This window comes from Lithobates pipiens, unplaced genomic scaffold, assembly GCF_037356315.1.
Source record: "Lithobates pipiens isolate NorthernLeopardFrog02 unplaced genomic scaffold, aLitPip1_a1.2 Scaffold_3, whole genome shotgun sequence".
NCBI lineage: Eukaryota > Metazoa > Chordata > Amphibia > Anura > Ranidae > Lithobates > Lithobates pipiens.
The window spans coordinates 50,687,669-50,693,934 of record NW_027507790.1 but is presented as its reverse complement, the minus strand read 5'-3'; the positions used below and the strand labels follow the sequence as shown (position 1 = coordinate 50,693,934).

Sequence of the window (6,266 nt, the reverse complement as noted above, 5' to 3'; positions counted from 1 at the left end):
GTGGACCATATCATTTCTAAGCCAAAACATGGCCAAATAAGGTGCAGAACTGATTGAAACAAATGACACGTCCAAGAAAAACACCACTGGAAAGGGTTTGTCGAGTTTAAAATAGTCAAAACATTTAACCTGAGATACATTAGGCTTATGCAAATAAAGAAAAGTGAAAGGACGGCCCACTGCCGGGGATAATGGCAGAAGGCCGCTACAGAGCAGGACGGCCTAATTTGCATGTCTTTACAGCTGCACGGAGGGAATCAGCAGGCGCTTGTAGCAATTCGCTTCATCAGAACCACTTAAAAGGCGCACGGCAATGGAACTTGGGGTACATACAGCGCCTTGCCCTGTGCTCTTTTTTAAAGGGTCCCTTAAAAAGGGTCGAATAAGGCCGACTTACCAAAAACGGAGCGCGCAAGAAAGATTTTGCAAAGGGCTGTAACGCGTTTTGCTAACAGGAGCGAGTCCTCAAGAACTCGAGCGGGAGCCGCTTTGGTCGGCTACACCGTCAACTTTCATTTGAGGCCAAGCGCGCAAAGCCAAAGAAACACCCGAAACCGTCCAATGGTCCCATAGCTCAATGGCCCAGTCGAATCGTTTTACTATCCCTTCTTGACCACCACCACCAACAACAACACTAACGCTGTCTCAAGGTCTTGCCAAATCAAGGGAACTCGAGCTATTTTTCACCAAATTAGCGAAGCCCAGCATCAGCTAGGCATCAAAAAATTCTCTGAAACTCATGGTTGTTCCTCTCCACGGAAATCTTTAGTAAAAGGCGAAAGATTTATTCGATCTGAAGAGAAACCAGAGTATAACCAACAAACAGCCTAAACTAGGCCTCGGCGGAACGCGGATGCTGCTCTACTCATGGTGACCCCGTGGACCATATCATTTCTAAGCCAAAACATGGCCAAATAAGGTGCAGAACTGATTGAAACAAATGACACGTCCAAGAAAAACACCACTGGAAAGGGTTTGTCGAGTTTAAAATAGTCAAAACATTTAACCTGAGATACATTAGGCTTATGCAAATAAAGAAAAGTGAAAGGACGGCCCACTGCCGGGGATAATGGCAGAAGGCCGCTACAGAGCAGGACGGCCTAATTTGCATGTCTTTACAGCTGCACGGAGGGAATCAGCAGGCGCTTGTAGCAATTCGCTTCATCAGAACCACTTAAAAGGCGCACGGCAATGGAACTTGGGGTACATACAGCGCCTTGCCCTGTGCTCTTTTTTAAAGGGTCCCTTAAAAAGGGTCGAATAAGGCCTACTTACCAAAAACGGAGCGCGCAAGAAAGATTTTGCAAAGGGCTGTAACGCGTTTTGCTAACAGGAGCGAGTCCTCAAGAACTCGAGCGGGAGCCGCTTTGGTCGGCTACACCGTCAACTTTCATTTGAGGCCAAGCGCGCAAAGCCAAAGAAACACCCGAAACCGTCCAATGGTCCCATAGCTCAATGGCCCAGTCGAATCGTTTTACTATCCCTTCTTGACCACCACCACCAACAACAACACTAACGCTGTCTCAAGGTCTTGCCAAATCAAGGGAACTCGAGCTATTTTTCACCAAATTAGCGAAGCCCAGCATCAGCTAGGCATCAAAAAATTCTCTGAAACTCATGGTTGTTCCTCTCCATGGAAAGCTTTAGTAAAAGGCGAAAGATTTATTCGATCTGAAGAGAAACCAGAGTATAACCAACAAACAGCCTAAACTAGGCCTCGGCGGAACGCGGATGCTGCTCTACTCATGGTGACCCCGTGGACCATATCATTTCTAAGCCAAAACATGGCCAAATAAGGTGCAGAACTGATTGAAACAAATGACACGTCCAAGAAAAACACCACTGGAAAGGGTTTGTCGAGTTTAAAAATGTCAAAACATTTAACCTGAGATACATTAGGCTTATGCAAATAAAGAAAAGTGAAAGGACGGCCCACTGCCAGGGATAATGGCAGAAGGCCGCTACAGAGCAGGACGGCCTAATTTGCATGTCTTTACAGCTGCACGGAGGGAATCAGCAGGCGCTTGTAGCAATTCGCTTCATCAGAACCACTTAAAAGGCGCACGGCAATGGAACTTGGGGTACATACAGCGCCTTGCCCTGTGCTCTTTTTTAAAGGGTCGAATAAGGCCGACTTACCAAAAACGGAGCGCGCGAGAAAGATTTTGCAAAGGGCTGTAACGCGTTTTGCTAACAGGAGCGAGTCCTCAAGAACTCGAGCGGGAGCCGCTTTGGTCGGCTACACCGTCAACTTTCATTTGAGGCCAAGCGCGCAAAGCCAAAGAAACACCCGAAACCGTCCAATGGTCCCATAGCTCAATGGCCCAGTCGAATCGTTTTACTATCCCTTCTTAACCACCACCACCAACAACAACACTAACGCTGTCTCAGGGTCTTGCCAAATCAAGGGAACTCGAGCTATTTTTCACCAAATTACCGAAGCCCAGCATCAGCTAGGCATCAAAAAATTCTCTGAAACTCATGGTTGTTCCTCTCCACGGAAATCTTTAGTAAAAGGCGAAAGATTTATTCGATCTGAAGAGAAACCAGAGTATAACCAACAAACAGCCTAAACTAGGCCTCGGCGGAACGTGGATGCTGCTCTACTCATGGTGACCCCGTGGACCATATCATTTCTAAGCCAAAACATGGCCAAATAAGGTGCAGAACTGATTGAAACAAATGACACGTCCAAGAAAAACACCACTGGAAAGGGTTTGTCGAGTTTAAAATAGTCAAAACATTTAACCTGAGATACATTAGGCTTATGCAAATAAAGAAAAGTGAAAGGACGGCCCACTGCCGGGGATAATGGCAGAAGGCCGCTACAGAGCAGGACGGCCTAATTTGCATGTCTTTACAGCTGCACGGAGGGAATCAGCAGGCGCTTGTAGCAATTCGCTTCATCAGAACCACTTAAAAGGCGCACGGCAATGGAACTTGGGGTACATACAGCGCCTTGCCCTGTGCTCTTTTTTAAAGGGTCCCTTAAAAAGGGTCGAATAAGGCCGACTTACCAAAAACGGAGCGCGCAAGAAAGATTTTGCAAAGGGCTGTAACGCGTTTTGCTAACAGGAGCGAGTCCTCAAGAACTCGAGCGGGAGCCGCTTTGGTCGGCTACACCGTCAACTTTCATTTGAGGCCAAGCGCGCAAAGCCAAAGAAACACCCGAAACCGTCCAATGGTCCCATAGCTCAATGGCCCAGTCGAATCGTTTTACTATCCCTTCTTGACCACCACCACCAACAACAACACTAACGCTGTCTCAAGGTCTTGCCAAATCAAGGGAACTCGAGCTATTTTTCACCAAATTAGCGAAGCCCAGCATCAGCTAGGCATCAAAAAATTCTCTGAAACTCATGGTTGTTCCTCTCCACGGAAATCTTTAGTAAAAGGCGAAAGATTTATTCAATCTGAAGAGAAACCAGAGTATAACCAACAAACAGCCTAAACTAGGCCTCGGCGGAACGCGGATGCTGCTCTACTCATGGTGACCCCGTGGACCATATCATTTCTAAGCCAAAACATGGCCAAATAAGGTGCAGAACTGATTGAAACAAATGACACGTCCAAGAAAAACACCACTGGAAAGGGTTTGTCGAGTTTAAAATAGTCAAAACATTTAACCTGAGATACATTAGGCTTATGCAAATAAAGAAAAGTGAAAGGACGGCCCACTGCCGGGGATAATGGCAGAAGGCCGCTACAGAGCAGGACGGCCTAATTTGCATGTCTTTACAGCTGCACGGAGGGAATCAGCAGGCGCTTGTAGCAATTCGCTTCATCAGAACCACTTAAAAGGCGCACGGCAATGGAACTTGGGGTACATACAGCGCCTTGCCCTGTGCTCTTTTTTAAAGGGTCCCTTAAAAAGGGTCGAATAAGGCCTACTTACCAAAAACGGAGCGCGCAAGAAAGATTTTGCAAAGGGCTGTAACGCGTTTTGCTAACAGGAGCGAGTCCTCAAGAACTCGAGCGGGAGCCGCTTTGGTCGGCTACACCGTCAACTTTCATTTGAGGCCAAGCGCGCAAAGCCAAAGAAACACCCGAAACCGTCCAATGGTCCCATAGCTCAATGGCCCAGTCGAATCGTTTTACTATCCCTTCTTGACCACCACCACCAACAACAACACTAACGCTGTCTCAGGGTCTTGCCAAATCAAGGGAACTCGAGCTATTTTTCACCAAATTACCGAAGCCCAGCATCAGCTAGGCATCAAAAAATTCTCTGAAACTCATGGTTGTTCCTCTCCACGGAAATCTTTAGTAAAAGGCGAAAGATTTATTCGATCTGAAGAGAAACCAGAGTATAACCAACAAACAGCCTAAACTAGGCCTCGGCGGAACGCGGATGCTGCTCTACTCATGGTGACCCCGTGGACCATATCATTTCTAAGCCAAAACATGGCCAAATAAGGTGCAGAACTGATTGAAACAAATGACACGTCCAAGAAAAACACCACTGGAAAGGGTTTGTCGAGTTTAAAAATGTCAAAACATTTAACCTGAGATACATTAGGGTTATGCAAATAAAGAAAAGTGAAAGGACGGCCCACTGCCGGGGATAATGGCAGAAGGCCGCTACAGAGCAGGACGGCCTAATTTGCATGTCTTTACAGCTGCACGGAGGGAATCAGCAGGCGCTTGTAGCAATTCGCTTCATCAGAACCACTTAAAAGGAGCACGGCAATGGAACTTGGGGTACATACAGCGCCTTGCCCTGTGCTCTTTTTTAAAGGGTCGAATAAGGCCGACTTACCAAAAACGGAGCGCGCGAGAAAGATTTTGCAAAGGGCTGTAACGCGTTTTGCTAACAGGAGCGAGTCCTCAAGAACTCGAGCGGGAGCCGCTTTGGTCGGCTACACCGTCAACTTTCATTTGAGGCCAAGCGCGCAAAGCCAAAGAAACACCCGAAACCGTCCAATGGTCCCATAGCTCAATGGCCCAGTCGAATCGTTTTACTATCCCTTCTTAACCACCACCACCAACAACAACACTAACGCTGTCTCAGGGTCTTGCCAAATCAAGGGAACTCGAGCTATTTTTCACCAAATTACCGAAGCCCAGCATCAGCTAGGCATCAAAAAATTCTCTGAAACTCATGGTTGTTCCTCTCCACGGAAATCTTTAGTAAAAGGCGAAAGATTTATTCGATCTGAAGAGAAACCAGAGTATAACCAACAAACAGCCTAAACTAGGCCTCGGCGGAACGTGGATGCTGCTCTACTCATGGTGACCCCGTGGACCATATCATTTCTAAGCCAAAACATGGCCAAATAAGGTGCAGAACTGATTGAAACAAATGACACGTCCAAGAAAAACACCACTGGAAAGGGTTTGTCGAGTTTAAAATAGTCAAAACATTTAACCTGAGATACATTAGGCTTATGCAAATAAAGAAAAGTGAAAGGACGGCCCACTGCCGGGGATAATGGCAGAAGGCCGCTACAGAGCAGGACGGCCTAATTTGCATGTCTTTACAGCTGCACGGAGGGAATCAGCAGGCGCTTGTAGCAATTCGCTTCATCAGAACCACTTAAAAGGCGCACGGCAATGGAACTTGGGGTACATACAGCGCCTTGCCCTGTGCTCTTTTTTAAAGGGTCCCTTAAAAAGGGTCGAATAAGGCCGACTTACCAAAAACGGAGCGCGCAAGAAAGATTTTGCAAAGGGCTGTAACGCGTTTTGCTAACAGGAGCGAGTCCTCAAGAACTCGAGCGGGAGCCGCTTTGGTCGGCTACACCGTCAACTTTCATTTGAGGCCAAGCGCGCAAAGCCAAAGAAACACCCGAAACCGTCCAATGGTCCCATAGCTCAATGGCCCAGTCGAATCGTTTTACTATCCCTTCTTGACCACCACCACCAACAACAACACTAACGCTGTCTCAAGGTCTTGCCAAATCAAGGGAACTCGAGCTATTTTTCACCAAATTAGCGAAGCCCAGCATCAGCTAGGCATCAAAAAATTCTCTGAAACTCATGGTTGTTCCTCTCCACGGAAATCTTTAGTAAAAGGCGAAAGATTTATTCGATCTGAAGAGAAACCAGAGTATAACCAACAAACAGCCTAAACTAGGCCTCGGCGGAACGTGGATGCTGCTCTACTCATGGTGACCCCGTGGACCATATCATTTCTAAGCCAAAACATGGCCAAATAAGGTGCAGAACTGATTGAAACAAATGACACGTCCAAGAAAAACACCACTGGAAAGGGTTTGTCGAGTTTAAAATAGTCAAAACATTTAACCTGAGATACATTAGGCTTA

At 46.9% G+C, this 6,266-nt stretch overlaps 7 non-coding genes across 7 annotated transcripts; all 7 read right to left on the bottom strand.

Moving 5' to 3' along the window:
* Window positions 1-698: 698 nt before the first annotated feature.
* LOC143941838 (U5 spliceosomal RNA) lies at window positions 699-813 on the bottom strand. Its single transcript, XR_013264463.1, has one exon. It is a non-coding gene; the product is annotated as a U5 spliceosomal RNA (small nuclear RNA).
* Window positions 814-1,576: 763 nt separating this feature from the next.
* Window positions 1,577-1,691, bottom strand: LOC143941490 (U5 spliceosomal RNA). The gene has a single exon (XR_013264181.1). It is a non-coding gene; the product is annotated as a U5 spliceosomal RNA (small nuclear RNA).
* A 749-nt stretch (window positions 1,692-2,440) lies between these two features.
* On the bottom strand, window positions 2,441-2,555 carry LOC143941837 (U5 spliceosomal RNA). The gene has a single exon (XR_013264462.1). It is a non-coding gene; the product is annotated as a U5 spliceosomal RNA (small nuclear RNA).
* Window positions 2,556-3,318: 763 nt separating this feature from the next.
* On the bottom strand, window positions 3,319-3,433 carry LOC143941447 (U5 spliceosomal RNA). Its single transcript, XR_013264142.1, has one exon. It is a non-coding gene; the product is annotated as a U5 spliceosomal RNA (small nuclear RNA).
* A 763-nt stretch (window positions 3,434-4,196) lies between these two features.
* On the bottom strand, window positions 4,197-4,311 carry LOC143941835 (U5 spliceosomal RNA). Its single transcript, XR_013264461.1, has one exon. It is a non-coding gene; the product is annotated as a U5 spliceosomal RNA (small nuclear RNA).
* A 749-nt stretch (window positions 4,312-5,060) lies between these two features.
* On the bottom strand, window positions 5,061-5,175 carry LOC143941834 (U5 spliceosomal RNA). The gene has a single exon (XR_013264460.1). It is a non-coding gene; the product is annotated as a U5 spliceosomal RNA (small nuclear RNA).
* A 763-nt stretch (window positions 5,176-5,938) lies between these two features.
* On the bottom strand, window positions 5,939-6,053 carry LOC143941833 (U5 spliceosomal RNA). Its single transcript, XR_013264459.1, has one exon. It is a non-coding gene; the product is annotated as a U5 spliceosomal RNA (small nuclear RNA).
* Between the last annotated feature and the right edge of the window lie 213 nt (window positions 6,054-6,266).